This window comes from Petaurus breviceps, unplaced genomic scaffold (assembly GCF_028583685.1).
Source record: "Petaurus breviceps papuanus isolate PSGF00001 unplaced genomic scaffold, PetGlider_PUasm1.0 90822, whole genome shotgun sequence".
Taxonomy (NCBI): Eukaryota; Metazoa; Chordata; class Mammalia; order Diprotodontia; family Petauridae; genus Petaurus; species Petaurus breviceps.
This window is the reverse complement of record NW_027187351.1, coordinates 2,519,032-2,535,774: the sequence shown is the minus strand read 5'-3', so window position 1 is coordinate 2,535,774 and position 16,743 is coordinate 2,519,032. Positions and strand designations below refer to the sequence as shown.

General features: G+C 36.9%; 1 long non-coding RNA gene across 2 annotated transcripts in view; it reads right to left on the bottom strand.

Annotated features, from left to right (window-relative positions):
- Positions 1-16,743, bottom strand: part of LOC138148134 (uncharacterized) — a 411,090-nt gene that overhangs the window by 255,486 nt on the left and 138,861 nt on the right. For both annotated transcript variants that reach the window (XR_011164980.1, XR_011164979.1), the window contains exon 3: positions 6,656-6,738. This is a non-coding gene — a long non-coding RNA (uncharacterized lncRNA). The remainder of the gene's footprint in view (positions 1-6,655; positions 6,739-16,743) is intronic.

Here is a 16,743-nt window from a genome sequence, read left to right as displayed (position 1 = left end):
AAGGAAGGAAGGAAGGAAGGAAGGAAGGAAGGAAGGAAGGAAGAAAGGAAGGAAGGAAGGAAGGAAGGAAGAAAAAGAGAGGGAAGACCATCATCAAAAACATGTATAGTACAGCAAAACAGATTCCCACAACTGGACTTGCCAAAAAATATATGTAGTTCTCTGCATTTTAAGCTTATAACCTTTTTGGCAGGAGGTAAGTGGCATGTTTTATATTCAGTCTTCTGTTTTTTATCAAAGAAGTTGAATGTGTTTCATAAGTAGCTAGGTGATGGTCAGTGTTAATATAATTTTATGGATGATGACACTGAGGGACATGGAGTTCAAAGGCTATAACTACCTAAGACAAGTATTTTTGAATTTTCTACAAATTTGCACCCCAAGTTTTCTCCCCTTAACATGAAAGGATTCCAAAGATAAAGGAATATTAGTCAAAGTATAGAACAGGGACCTGTTACATTGCTAAGGCTTCAATACTTCAAGGATTTATAGCTTGCAACCTTCTATATGTTCATAGATGGTTTTTGAGAGCAACTGTAGTTAAAAAAAATCAGTCATCCTTTGGCCATCCTGATGATAAGCTCCTCCAGGCTTAGGCTGGTCTTACACTGGCCAATATTCAGTCTTTCACTGACTTATACTTGGAAACTTTCCAGCTTTAATAATGCAAGGTCATCTCCATTGAGATATCACAATAGAACATTATTGTGGGTATTACTGAAATCCTTTCTTAAAAGTTAAATTTTAATACCTTCTTTAAAATGGGGGCACAGAAAAGAATGGTATCCTGTATCATTTGTAGCATATGTTTTCACTGAGCTAAACTTATCACTGACAAATGGTTCTTTGATAATCAATCACAATGACCCCTTAATTGGATATCTCCACAGGAAGCCCCATCTTACAAGAGAAGTCATTAGTCTGAAACTAAGGTTTTCATTTCAGTGTGATATAGTAGAAAAACACTTGACACAAAGTTAGGAGACCTGGTTTCAAATTCTGGCTTTTCCACAAACTGGTTTTGTGATATTTAATCAGCCAATTCACCTTTATTTTTTACTCTAGTTTCAATTAAATTAGGTAATTAGACTATGTGATTTCTAAAGTAAGTCCTAGTCCTGAAATTCTACAGTTTCATAACTATTCTGCTTTTAAGAATTTTCCACTCATTCCTCTCTGTGTCTATTATTAACATGAATGCTGCCATCTTGAAATCACGAATCATCTCACATATAAGTATTTCAATTAAGAAAATGTTGCAATGCCCAGGTGCAAAGCCCTAAATCATATTATTAAACCATTAATCTGATTGATTTTCTTGGGTAATATAACTGTACAAACCCATTTTACATTCCTCTTACCTTACTTCTTAAAATGACCCAGATTGCCCATGTGGTGATCTAATCAATCACTTGCTGATTTACCTGTGAATGGTCAGTTTAACTGGCCTGACAACCCCAGCCACAGGCAAAATGACCTGATGTTGGTCAGGCCATTGAGTCAGTAATTGGAGTGGGAATAAGTTTCATAACTTTTAGTTCAGCATGACCCTTTTGAAATACACCTCTCTGAATGATATGTGGTTAACACAATACTGAGCACAGCACCAGACTCCGAGAAATTGCTTTATACATATGTATTGGTTGATTTTCATAATGATGCAATATTCAATATATGGTTATAAATGAAGTCAATTACAAGAACTATACTATGTTTAATCTATGTACTATTTTATTTAACTTTCTTTTAAGAGTGAATTAAGTTCATACCTGGAATTATTAAATATATTTTCCATTGAAGAATTTTATGGGAATTCAAAGGCATAGTGGATGAATGTCTAAACACTAATGAAATGTGGATGTGTAAAATAATATAGTTGTTCTCCCACTTTAAGAAAATTGATACATAAAAATATATATTTTAAGAACATGGGACAATAGGGGGTGATTCCCTCATAAAAGAATTTTTCGTGTCACCAAAATGGTTTTAATAAATTTTCCATAAACATTTAAGATGTAATTAAATCTATAAATATACTTTTTATCTTTGATTTTTCAGGAATAAATCCTTATATACATGGATATTTATACATTAACATATATAAATATATACATATGCATATATATTTATATAAAACAAATCACATTTTAACTTTGTATGAATGTAATCAACTTTTATTACAAATTTAATAATACTTTATATTTTTCAACTTCTATGTAAAAAATCAGAAATCTAACCAAGATCTTTTGTTAAATTCATCCTGATCTTCTCCTCTAAACTGTTACATTAGAAAATACATGTAAAGTAATTCCCCCCAAAAAATACCATGAATCCAGTGTCTCTCTAGAGTCTCTCTCCCTCTAAGAGGATTCCTGTGGAGTTACAGGGGGAGAGAACAAGGCCAATCATTTTCTCCTGCAGTTTTCAAAGCAAATGCTTCCATATTATTTTCTCCCTGTTGGGGGAACAGAGAAGGTACCAAAAAAAATTCTTACCACCCAGAATGTTTCAGCAACCCTACAAAAACAAACCTCTGTTTACAGACATTTGATTTCAAGTAATGTGTGAATTCCATTTCAAGTTAAAAAGTAAAGCTGTTGAGAGACATGATAATTGCTTAAAATATCTGAAGGAGTTGAAAACTAAAGTGAAGAAAAAAATTATTTAGAATAACTAACCAAGAAGAAAGAAAGGTAGGAGGTATAATGGGAAAATACTCTGATACTAAAAAAAGGAAAATCCCAGGCAAAAGAACCATATTTAAAAGGCCCTCAAAGTTTCTTAAGAGTATATCGGGACTATGCAATTGACTTTTATAGAAAGTGGTAGGGAACAATCATGAGAATTTAAACAAAATGAAACACTATCAAGGGCAAAAGAGAGGCAACAATAAAGTCATGCAGTCAAGAAAAGTGATAATTTCTCCTTTGTAAACCCGAAACTTCAAGATGCATAAATGTCAGTTTGTCCCAAATTTATTTTAGGATAAAAGAACTAGTTTTATTAGCTTGATTTTCAAGAGACCATTAAAGTTGAATCCCTCCTTAGCACACACAAATGCTAACTGCTCTTATACAAAAACACACACACACACACACACAGAGGCTATCATTTTTTTCTGTGTACGTGTGTGAAGAAACTAGGGTTAACATCATGTCCAAGCTAAGCACGTTGTGTTCTACAATAGTAATTGAATAAATACAACTCATTGTCCTTGGATATGTTTTTATTTCTAAAATCAATTTTCCTCTAATATATAAGCCTACTTAGAGTGAAAAAAGAATAAAGATTCATTACCTTTTCCTCCCTAACCATAAAATCCTCAAGATGCTTTAGTCTGACAAATTTAGATGAGTTGAAGGCATCTCCCACAAGGGAGTCTGTAGCTTTGGCCTGTGGTCAGAGATAAATTTTTCAGTGAACCTGCACCTAGGGTGATGAAAGAAAGCCTCCTTGATTTTTTTTTTCCTTTTTCTTTTTCTCAGGCTGCAGAAGAGATAAGCACTGACTTTCCTTTTCCTTTCAATTCCCAAAGGTGTCATGTGGGAAAAGGTCAGTGACTTGAAGTAGCAGCTAGAGAGATAGACTGAAAGAGGTTTAGAAATCTATGAATGTAAGCAGAGCTATGGTATTCATCACTGTGCCACTGGCTAGTTAGATCTGCTTCCTGAACCTGAACCTAATAATATTCCATTAAAATTAAGGCATTGATGATGAGACTAGGTAGAAAGGGACCAAACAGGTTTACTTGTGAACTTGAAGGGAAGGCTTCCACTAGGTTTCCATTCTTTCCCATGGAAAGAAAGAAATATAATCCATTCTCCTTGGATTATTGTTTTTCTTTGTCTGGAATCCAGCTGTCTGTACTAGGTCTGTATCTTTTACCATCTTTTCAAAACCGTAATGTTGTCATTGTTCTCTGCCTCCTCTTTTAGGTTTTTATAAAGTTCATCCTATTTTCTTTATATACTCACCTGAGCTCTGTCCCTTTATGAATTGAATTGAATTAACCAGTGCAATCAACTAATTAGTTAAAAGCCCAATCAGACTAATTAGACTCATTAGTGTTTTAGGTGGTTGATTCTGCAAGAATGGTTAAACTGATTGTGTATGTGTACAGCAGACCTTCTTGGGTGATTGTTTAAAATGACCTATTGTCATCAGGGCATTAACTAGTCACATTAATTAGGATAGGTCATTTAGGAAGGAAACAAGCATTTATCTTGTCTACTATGTTCAGAGGTTTTCAGAGATTATTTCATTTGATAGCAACCTTTTAGCACAATCTCACAACAAAGGTAGGTATTATTATTATCCCAATTTTACCACTGAGGCAGGCAGAGGTTAGTTAAGTGATTTGCCCAGGATCACTTCAAGCCCAGTCCTCCACCCACAGTATTAACAAAATAAATAATTTAAGCTCCACACCCATTTTTCATCTGGAGATGAAGATGTTTGAGAGTCTAGATTATCTAGATAAATATTTCAACTCTTCCCTTTACTTTACATGAGTAGACATTCTGTCTTTTTATGCTTCCATGCTAATATGTGAGTTACACAGGTGAGGATGCTTTCCTCATATATTTAGAGATTAGGAGGTGGTATATTCCACCAAATTAAGTCAAACTGCCACCACCACCTCAAACAAATATTCCCCTAAGACTCAGATGGAAATAGCACAAGACCTTGGGCAAATGAGCTGTAAGAATAGTAGCATAGTCTCCCTGTCTCCATACTGTGGACCACCAATAGCCAAAACAGTTGTCCTCCAGGGGATCAACCCTTGTGGAGATGTGGCCTGGAAACTGCTTCTGCAGATACTGCATAACTTTCCTTCTTAATAACCATAGCTATTGAAGACTTGAAAAAAAAAGTGCTTGCCATCCAAGTTCTTAGCACTGTCAGATAGAAAGATAGCTAGCTAGCTAAATGGATGGATGGATGGATGGATGGATGGATGGATGGATGGATGGATGATGGATGGATAGGTGAATGGGTGGATGGGTAAGTGGATGGATGGATGGGTGGATAGGTGGGTGGGTGAATGGATAGACAGACAGATAGATAGATAGATAGATAGATAGATAGATAGATAGATAGATAGATAGATAGATAGATAGATAGACAGATAGATAGATAGATGATAGACAGATTAGATAGAACAAGTGAGAGAGAGGTATTATGTGCTAAGCACTATGCAAAACACTAGAAATACAAATACAAGGAAGCAAGATAGTCCCTGCTCTCAAGGAATTTACAATATATTGGGGGAAACAACAGGTATTCATGTAAGAAAATGGGGAACTAAGTGGCACAGTGGATAGAGTGTCAGCTCTGGACTGAAGAACACTCACCCTGAGTTCGAATCTGACTTCAGACAATTATTAGCTGTGTGACCCTGAGCAAGTCACTTAATCCTGTTTGCCTCAATCTCCTCATCTGTTAAATGAGCTGGAGAAGGAAATGGCAAATGCTTCAGCATCTTGGCCAAGAAAACTTCAAATGGGATCATGAAGAGATGGACACAACTGAGAATGAGTGGACAACAATATAAGTAAATACAAAGTATTTATAGGTTAATGCAAAATCATTTCTGAGTGGATTAACTGAGGGGAATCAAGAAGGAGTTCATGTAGGAGGTGGCATTTGAACTGAGCATCAAAAGGAACTAGGGGATTTTTAAAAGTGGAAGTGAGGAGGAAGTACATTCCAGACATGGAGGATAGCCTGTGCAAAATCATCACTCGGGGAGCAAGATTGTCAAGTCAAGGGATCAGCAATTAGAACAAAGAGTACATGACCAAGTGTCAGACTGTGAAAGGATTTAAATATTGAACAAAAGAGGTTGTATATGGTCCTAGAGGCAATTGGGAGCCACTGGAGTTTTTGAAATGGCCTAGAGAAATACTGATGCCCAGAGCTCTGAAGCCCAGAACAACAAAGTCCTTACCCAAGGTCACAAAGCCATTTAGTATCAAAGGTCTCTCAGGCCCAATATGATGTGTATTCTCCCACATCTTCTGCCTCCCATAGTAAAAGAACTGGCACACTTGTAATGTTAAAGGTAATGAGTATTTCCCTGTATCAAACATAATCATGGATACCGTGGTCTATAATCTAGACATTCAACTACTCATCATCCACATGATATTGGCTGTCCACCACAACAGATTATCTCTTTTGGTAGAGTCCAGTACTTTAAAAACCAGAGACATGGGTCTAATACCAATGCATGCCCTTGGTCACAGGCGGGAGATCAGATGAAATGCATTAGTCCAAACCTATCTTCACAAATTGAGACCCAGCTGAAAGTATATATTCCTCTAATGGCCCAAACTCATGGTAGGACATTAGGATCTTGCTTAAAAGGAAGGGGATTCAGTTACAATCGGTTCAGAGTTTAGTGAAGCCATAATCAAAAACTGATATAAAAAGTCTTATTTATGTAAATTAATGGAGTTATAAAATGTCAGAGGTAGTAGGGTCCAATTCCCTCCCTCCCCCCTTTTTTAACAGATGAAGAAACTGAAGTCCAAAAAGGTGTAATAACTTGCCCAAAGTTATCCAACTACTTAGTAGCAGAATCAAGATTTCAATTCAGGTCTTCTGGCATATCTTCGAGTCTTTACTATGACTGGAGGAGAGAATTTCCTACCTGTTTTCCGGGAGATAGAGATTCCTTCTACTTCAAAAATAATAGAGATGTATTCTCCAGACCAATGTCAAAAATTAAACTTCCTGCAAGACAGAAATGTTAGTTGTATTTGGCTGTAATTCCAGGGTACTGGAATGTTCCTCACTTCCTGTTATGAGAAAAAGAACACAGAATTATAGTATCTGTTTACTGGCCAAGATACAGGTAGAAAAAGTTCCCTTTGGTTAACATAAATAAACTCCTCCACAGCCCTGAGGGCCCTTTTAGTATACTTAAGTCTTTTGCTGAATGATTCCCAGGAAGCATTCATTTACAAAGGTAAAGAAAAAATAACAACAGTTTATATTTCTATAGCACTTTACCCAGTACTTTTCCATACATCATCACAATAGTCATCAAATAATAACTGACATTTATATATATGATCTTAAGTTTTGCAAAGTGCTTCACATCTCATTTATGCCTCATAGCAACCTTATGAGGTAGATACTATGAGCATTATTAACCCTCTTTTACAGATGTGAAAATTGAGGTTCTCATGACCACAGAGTTAGCAAGTTTCAGATGCAATATTCCAAATTAGATATTCCTGACTCCACCCCATGCATGCTATCCTGCAGGACAGATACCTTCTCATAATTTCATTTGATCCTCACAACAACCCTGCAAAGGACAAAATTCAGGTATATTAATATCTCCTATTTATAGATGGGGAAATTAAAGTTCAAAAAAAAGCTATATGGATTGCACAAATTCACAAAGCTAGAAGGTGGCAGAAATGGGTCTTTGAAACAAGGTTTTTGACTTCCAGTCAAGTGGTCTTTGCTCTTTCTGTGTGTGTGTGCGTGCGTGCGCCACACATGCCTCTATCTCTCTCTTTCTCTGTCTGTCTCTGTCTCTGTCTCTCTGTCTTTGTCTCTCTCTCTCACACACACACACCACACACACACTTTCACAATGGTAGTAAGGGACATTTACATAATTTAGCAACATCATTTCTGACCAATTTTCATAAGTTACATGGAATAATGAAACACAAGCAGGATTTGGCAGGGGGGTGGGCCCTTGGTTCAATTTGTCTCGTGAATGTGAATCGAAATAACACTTTCTGAAGTTCAAAAGCTAAGAAATCAATTCAGTGTCCTATCAAACTAGTGAAACGATAATGTGGTAATAATAAGAATGGTCTAATGAATACAACCTTATTTTATCCACACAATGACCCTAGGAAATAGGTATGATTATTATCCCCATTTCATAGATGAGGAATCTGAGACACAGAGAGGTTCAGTGATTTTCTCTGGACCCCACAGCTAGCAAATGTATAAAGCTAGATCTGAACTCTTTGCTTTTGGACTCCACAACTCCATCCACTGCAATGCCTGGCTTACTTTAAGATAGAAGAACAAAATCAAACCAGTATTCATACATTAAATTTTAAAATGAGCAGAAGGCTACAATACTATAAAATACTATATGAGCTTTTCTTTTCCTAAATAAGAACAGGAAAGTGATTAACACCATTTGGGAAGTGGCTTACCTTGAGTAAGGTAAAGCATTCTTTCAAATCAAGGGGGGAAGAAATTCTATTCACCAACCCTACAGTTAGGTGGCCCAGTGGATACAGTGTCAGGCCTAGAGTCAGAAAGACTCATCTTCCCAAGTTCAAATATGACCTCAGACCCTTACTAGCTGTGTGACCCTGGGCAAGTCACTTAAACCTGTTTGTCTCAGCTTCTTTACCTATAAAATGCTGGAGAAGGAAACAACAAACAACTTTGAGGTATCTTTGCCAAGAAAACCCCAAATAGGGTTGAAATGACTGAACAACAACTAAACCCCCTAAATATGCTGATGGCATTACTCTGTAGTTGGAATGGATTCTATGTATATCAAGACCACTAGGTAGGGAAATAGAGATTCTAACAGTCCAATAAATCCACAAACATTTTATTAATACATCTGCTGGGCTTTTAAGTTACTTCAAAACGTGTTTTAAGAAATGAAAGCTACCTTTCAACATAGCATCATTTTATTCTTTTCATTTACAAATTATACTTTAAAAGTTCTTCCCTGTAACAAAAGTTTTGCCATTAGATTTATTACCTTGGGAGTCACAAGCTACTGCAAGTGTGTAGAGATGAAGAGTTAAGAAAGACATGCAGGGCTTCTCTCTCTCTTACTACTCCCCAGGCTGCACTCCATACCTCCTCTATAAGGCTCCATCTCTTCATTCTGAAGCCTCACTCCAGCCCTGGAATTCATACACTGCAAATACCTTCAGAGCTTGGGCCACTCCCTTCGATTGGATGGCTCTCCCAGAACCTATATCTAAGGAGGATACTCAGGTCAGTCATGTTTCATTCATCTCCAGGCTATGCAATAGGTATCCTTTCCAATTCTCCTATCCCCAATATCTTTCTCCACCCCTCTCTATAATTTTCAGCTTTATTTAATGTCCTCCTGCATTAGAATATAAACTCCTTGATGGAAAGTACTCTGTGTGTATGTACATATATGTATGTGTGTATATGTATATATGTGTATTATATGTGTTTGTGTATGTGTGTGTATTTACCCCTAAAGGTATATTTTTATATTTAATGTGCTTAGCATAGTACTTGGAACACAGTAAGTGCCAAATAAATGTTCACTGATTGACTGATCCAAATGTCCTACATTTTCCTTGAAGGGGTTTTAACATCACTTTCACTATGTGCCAGGCATTGTGCTACATGCTAGTAATACAACAATAAAAATGAAAACTTTCTCTTTCTTTGAGGATTTAAATTTTATCTTTATGAAAGGGAGCAGGAATAAAAGAGGTCACCAAAGAAACATGTGTACAAGAAAAAAATGGACCGGCCACATGGTAAGATCTAGCTCCAACCACTGGACATTCTATTGTTCTAATTATTTCCCTAGGGGAAACCTGTGCACTGAGTGATTCTAGGGGAAGCACTGACAGATCATTTTGGAATCTTGTCTATCTCTCACCCAAGAAGACTGTTTCATGCCAGGAGTGGAGAAGGAGAAGGAGCCACAAAGCTGGCAATTCTTTTCTCTGAAAAGAGGGGTGCCAGAATATATACCAGAAAAAACACAGAGTAAAGGAGTTTTCCCACTGGGAGCAAGACAATTTAGCTCCAGGGCTGCCAGGTGGAGCATTGAATAGAGTATTGGCCCTGGAGTTAGGAGGACCTGAGTTCAAATCTGGCCTCAGACACACAAAACTAGATGTAACCTTGGGCAAGTCACTTAACCCCAATTGCCCTACCTTCCCACCTCCAAAAAGCAAAAAAAAAAAAAAAAAGGTAATTTAGCTCAGTCAAAATAGAGGCACCATTCTCACCAAAGGGAATTTCCCTGACATCTCTAGGGAGGGAAATTGGAAATCTACAACCTACTGAGGAGCTGGATTTCCCCAATATGGCTGTCATTTTCCAAAGTCTTTTTTCTTTCTCTCCATGGATTTCTCCCTAAAACTCTGGACCTATGTGTGTATCTAAGATACATTAATGACAAATGAATAAACGTGTTACAAAATGCTATGAGAGATCCAAGGAAAGAAATATAACTTTGAATTGGGGGTATGAGTAGCCTCCTTGGGAGAATTGATTTTTAAGCTGGATATTGAAGGATGGGCAGCATTTCAATAATTGGAAATTGTGGGTCAAGCGTTCTAAGCATAGATAAGCTGATAGAGGCAAAGGCATGGAGGTAGGAGATGATCAGATGGGTACAGGATTGCCATACTTATGATGGGAAATAGTGTGGGATAAGGCTACAAAAGTAGGTGGCCAGATAGTCAAAGGCCATGAATGCCAGGATAAGTTATTCAGAGACATGTTCTCTGAATGCTCAAGCCAGAGACTGGCCTTTGCATTGCCAAAGGGGGTCTCATCTCCAGGTCTTTGCTCATATTTCATTCACTCCACCTGAAAGATCCTCTTCCCTTCTGTTCACTTAATCCAAACCATGCCCGTAGTTTTAACCTCAGTTCTTTCCTGAAATTATCTGACTATCCTGGCCTTCTATGACTACTCTTTTCCTGATTTCCCATAGATTTTATTGTTTGAAACACATATTTTGGCCCTTAATTAAGGTCTATCTTATATCATCCTCTAATTACATTTTTTAACAAATGTTGGTCTCACTTCCCCCAACTAGTTAGAAAACTCCTTGTTTCAGGGAACATATCTTACACTTGCACTAAATCCCCTAAAGCATCTTCTTAGGATCATACATTTAATAATGATAATAATAATAGCTAGTCTTTACATAGCAGTTCAAGGTTTGCAAGGTGCTTTACAAATATTAGCTCTTTCTATTTTCATAACCTCGGGAGGTAAGTGCTATTATGATCCCTAGGAAATTATTTAAGGTATAGGTAGGGACAGTTAGATAGTGTAGTGGATAGAGCACTGGCTCTGGAGTCAGGAGGACCTAAGTTCAAATCTAACCTCGGACATTTAAGTGACATGGGGCAAGTCATCTAACTCCATTTGCCTCTCAAAGGATAAAAAAAAGCTATAGGCAGTCAACTCATTTTTTTCCAAAAAAAATTTTATTTTCACTATACTTTGAAGGGAGAAAAGAATAAGTATTTCTATAGCATCTGCAGTGTACTAGTCACTGTACTAAGGAAGCACTTTCATAAATGTATCATTTGATTCCCACAACAACCTTGTAAGGTAGGTGTCATTATTATCCCTATTTAACAGCAGGGGAAACTGAAGCAAAGGAGGTTAAGTGACTTGCCCAGGGTCACACAGCCACTAAAGGATTTGAACTGACGTCTTGGTAAATTGAGGATGAGTACTCTATCTGCTGTACCACCAGTTGCCTCTGAAGAATAAGTTGATCTCTAATCACCAGTTAGATTTTTCTTTTCACTAAGGTTAATATTCAAGGCCATGGGAGAATCAATGGCCTGTCCTTGAGATCCCTCTACTCATATTGTATTCATGTCATTTCAGAATGTCCTCATGCCATACTTGTATGATAGCTGGTTGTTCAGTCATTTCAGTCATGTCTAACTCATCACGACCCCATTTGGGGTTTTCTTGGCAAAGATACTGGAGTAGTTTGCCATTTCCTTCCCCAGCTCATTTTATAGATGAAGAAACTGAAGCAAAGAGGTGAGTTATTCAAAATCACAAGTGTAGTAAGTACCCAAATTTGAACCTAAGCCTTAGGATCATAGATTTAGAGTACGAGAGATTTTAGAAAGCTATCCAGTCCAACCCCCTTATTTTTAAAGATAAGGAAACTGACACTCAGGGATATTAACTAATTTGCCCAAGGTCACTCAAATAGTAAACAGCAGAGCTGGAGTTCGAAGCCACATCTCTTTAGCAGTCTTTCCAGTGTCTCTCATACTACTATGGCATTGATTGTACACAGGCAGTATTCAATAAATATTTATCCTGTTCAGTTCATTTATGTGTTTGTATGTCTATATACATATACATGCATATATATATATATATATCCATATACACATAGGTATATATGCATGAATATATAGCTTGTAATCAATATTGTTTCTAGGGTGATAAAGTCTTTTACAAAGGCATAACACAAATTATTCCATTTTATGGTTCTGCATATTAGCCACATGGTCATGGTGGGTTTTGTTGTTGTTGTTGTTGTTTTTGCTGATAGGTAGGAGGAAAGACTATTATTATCACAATCAATATTAAAATAAACTATAACACTCCATGCACCCCAACTTGATAAATCAGTTTTAAACAGGAAAAGTCCTTGATCAGTCATGTTAAATAATAACAATAATAATAGCTAACATTTATATTGTACTCAATATGTACCAGGAACTGGGCTAAGCTCTTTATAATTATTATCTCATTTGATCTCACAACTTTGGTAGGCAGGTGCTATTATGATCCTCATGTTACGGATGAGGAAACTGAAGTAAACAGAGGTTAAGTGACTTGCCCAGGGTCACACAGCCAGTAAGTATCTCAGGTCATATCTGAACTCAAGTCTTCCTGACTCCAAACCTAGCAGATATCATCTGACAAAATGCATTTCCCTGGTCCAACCTCAGAGAAATGAATGTAATATGACCAAACACAGATTTTGCCTATAAGAAGTAAGGAGATTCCAGCTCCTGGGTCTTTCTTCCAAAGAAATCTACCTACAAAAACCATTAACAGAAATGTGTTGTGGTCATTGCCTACGTGAATTCATATCTTCTAGGGAGAAGTCGACTTGAAGATAATAAACAAAGCAAAGTCAAGGGATGTGATGCCTGGTTTAGGTCCTGGCATTGCATAGTACTGAGCAGAATACTACTCTTATTAAACTACATAATGTAGGTTAAAGATCTGTCCTTAGAATTTTAGAACTTGAAATTATCTAGTTTGACTTTTTCATTTGGATCAGAGAGAGGAAACAATGTGCTCCAGATTACACAGCAAATTGTAGACCTAGTATTAGAACTCACATTTCCTGAGTGCACTAGTCTCTCCACTGAGCAGCACTGCCTTCCTCAGGAAATTGACAGAGCTAGTTTTTCAGTCTGCCAATAGAAAATACAACTCATTTTTTACAACCTTTTTACTTTATCTATGAAATGGGGAGAATCAGCAGCTCTGGTGTGAGAGCTTGCCAAGCCCTTTTCATGGCTTCTCATCTACCTTTGGTGTCCACCTTTTAGCCAACTGTCACCCTGTGTTCCAAAAAGCTGTAGCATGCTCAGTGGTCACTCCCTAGTAAAACTTTCTTGGCAAATGGACTAAACCAAGTTGAGGGTAAACAACAGGTCCCAAACCCATCAGTGAGTAAGGGAGATGTCTAACTAACTCAAGCATGTGAAGATACTCCCCAGTGAAATGGGGAGATGAGAACAATTTGTTACAATGGCCGTGAAGGTGGCTGAAGCAGATGTGGAGGATGCAGAGCTTGGTCAGACATTGAAGACTCCAAGGGCATCCACTATATTCCCAGTCATTGCCAATCATTCTGACTTTTTGTCTCATTCCTGGACTTTGATAACGGTGGAAGTGAAAGTGAGGCTGATGACTTTGTACAACTATGCCTCACTTGAATCCAATTCACAAGCCAGTCAAAACATCATCTGTGATGTCATTAGTCCTCTACAAAAATGAAGGAAGAACAACAAAAATTAGGGGAAACAACAGAAAGTTTGAAAAATAAATACAACATATAAAATAAGTAATTTGGGAGGAAAGGGTTTTGTCAGACTTATTGCAGAGGGGAGTTTGAATTGAGGTCTAACAAGAGGATAAATAAAACATTCAACAAACACTAGCAACTTTTAAAAATTCCCTTACTTTCCAGTTTGGGATAATCTGGATAGAAAAAAAAAAGTAATGTAGTACTGTAGAATGCAAGCTATGTGAGGGCAAGGATTTTCATTTTTGACTTTGCATCTCCACCGCCCATGGCACCCAATGGCAGAACATAGGGCAAGCACATAATAAATGTTTGAGAAATTGAGTTGAGAAATAAAGAGCACACAATTCTTCAAAATTGAGGGCAAGGGCAATGAATCCTCCCGGTTAACCAGTTCTGTGTCCTTTTAAAATTCTCATTGGATCATAGATTTGGAGATGGAGAACTTTAAGATTATTTATTTCCAACATCCTCATTTTACAATTGAGGCAATTCATATAGGTAATAAGTGGCAGAGTCAGCATATGAACCCTGGGTCCTTTCACTCCAAATTCACTATGTACAGTGACTTTGTTGCCTAAAAAGGCACAGGTGATTCTGCCACTGGAAGATCATTAGGTCACATACGCTTTTAGCCTACCTTTAAGCTAGTGGCTTGGTTTGTACTTTTGTCTGTTTATTTTTTTAGGGTTTTTTGGTTTTGGTTTTTAGGAGGTTTTGTTGGTTTTTCTTTTTTGTTTTTGCTGTGCTCCAAGGGATGCTCCCAATGGTGCTCCAGGGAGGTTTTTATCAAAGCCACAAGGAGTTGGCAGCAAAGTAATATTCAGAAGAGTCCTGGGAGATGGTTTTTTTTTCTCTTGTATTACTAGGTAGCTAATCACATATTCCTTCAGCAATTTATTATGAAGATGGTTGTTACAATATAGCACACATTTATATACAAAGACTGGTTATTCTGTTATGAAGCAGAAAAGCCTCAAAGGTCCCTTAGTTCTCTCTCTGCTATCGTCATGGTTTGGAGGAGGGTCAAAGGTCCCCTCAGAGTTGTTTTTTGTTTTTTTTGTGTCACAAAAAGCAGTAAGTCCTTTTAGCACTGAGCCACCAATTCCTCAGCCCCAAATGATAGGCAGGCATGAGTTTGGCTGAAAGCAGGCAGGGAATGTGTGCCACTGCTCTATATAGTTAACATTACATAGCATTTTAAATATCATATTTAATATTTTATTTTTCTAATTACATGTAAAAACAATTTTAATGTTCTTTTCTTTTCAAATCTTGAACTCCACATTCTCTCCCTTCTTCTTTCTCCCCATTGATAAAGCAAGCAATGTGACATAGGTTATACATGTGTAGTCATGCAAAACACATATCCATGTAAGTCATTCTGTGGAAGAAAATAGAGACCAAAAAAACCCCAGGAAAAATAAAGAAAAAGTATCTTTGATCTGCATTAAGGCTCTACCAGTTCTTTCTCTAGAGATGGATAGTACCTTTCATCATAAGTTCTACAGAATTGCCTCGGATCATTGTTTTGCTGAGAATAGCTAAGTTATTCATAGTAGAACATCATATAATACTGCAGTTACCATGCATAATGTTCTCCTGGTTCTGCTCATTTCATTTTACATCAGTTCATTTAAGTCTATCCATGTTTTTTGAGAGCATCCTGCTTATCATTTTTTATAAAACATAGTAACATTGCATCAAAATCATATACAAAAACTTGTTCGGCCATTTTCTAATTGATGGACATCCCCTCAATTTCGACTTCTTTGCCACTGGGGGAAAAAAGAGCTGCTATAAATATTTTTGTACATTTGGGTCCTTTTCCTGTTTTTATGATATCTTTGGTCTACAGACCTAGAAGTAGTATTGCTGGGGTAAAGGGTACACACAATTTTATAGCCCTTTGGGCATTGTTCCAAATTGCTCTCCAGAATGTTTGGATTAGTTCACAGCTCCACCAACAATGTACTAGTGTTCCAATTTTCCCACTTTTTCAACAACATTTATCATTTTCCTGTTTTGTCATGTTAGCCAATCTGATAGGTGTAATGTGATACCTCAGAGTTGTTTTGATTTGCATTTCTGTAATCACTAGGGATTTAGAGTATTTTTTCACATGACTATAGATAGCTTTAATTTCTTCCTCTGAAAACTGTCTGTTCATTTTCTTTGACAATTTATCAACTGGGAATGCCTTGTATTATTATAAATGTGACACGGTTGTCTATATATTTCTATATGTCTATAGAAATTTCTATATATATACACATATATATATATATACACATTTATTTATATATATAGCCTTTATCAGAGACACTGGCTGTGAAACTTGTTTCCTAGTTTTCTGTTTCCCTTCTAATCTTGGTTGCTTTGACTTTGTGCAAAAACTTTCGAGTGTGATGTACTCAAAGTCATCCAGCTTGCATTTCATAGTGTTCTCTACCGCCTGTTTGATCATAAATTCTTCCCTTCTCCTAGATCTGACAGGTAAATTATTCCTTACTCTTCCAGTTTTTTTTTTATAGTATCAATCTTTATATCTGCATCATGTACCCATTTTGACTTTACCTTGCCATGGGGTATAAAATGTTGGTCTATGCCTCGTTTCTGCCATACTATTCTCCAGTTTTCCCAGCAGTTTTTATTAAATACAGAGTTCTTGTCCCAGAAGCTGGAGTCTTTGAATTTATCAAATAGTAGATTGCTATAGTCTTTGACTGTTGCGTCTTGTATACCTAGCCTATTCTACTGATTTACCACTCTATTTCTCAGCCAGTACCAAGTAGTTTTGATGATTACTGCTCTATAATACAATTTCAGATCTGGTATGGCTAGGCCACCTTCCCTTGCATTTCTTTTGATTAATTCCCTTAATATTCTGGACCTTTTGTTCTTCCAGATGAATTGTGTTATTGTTT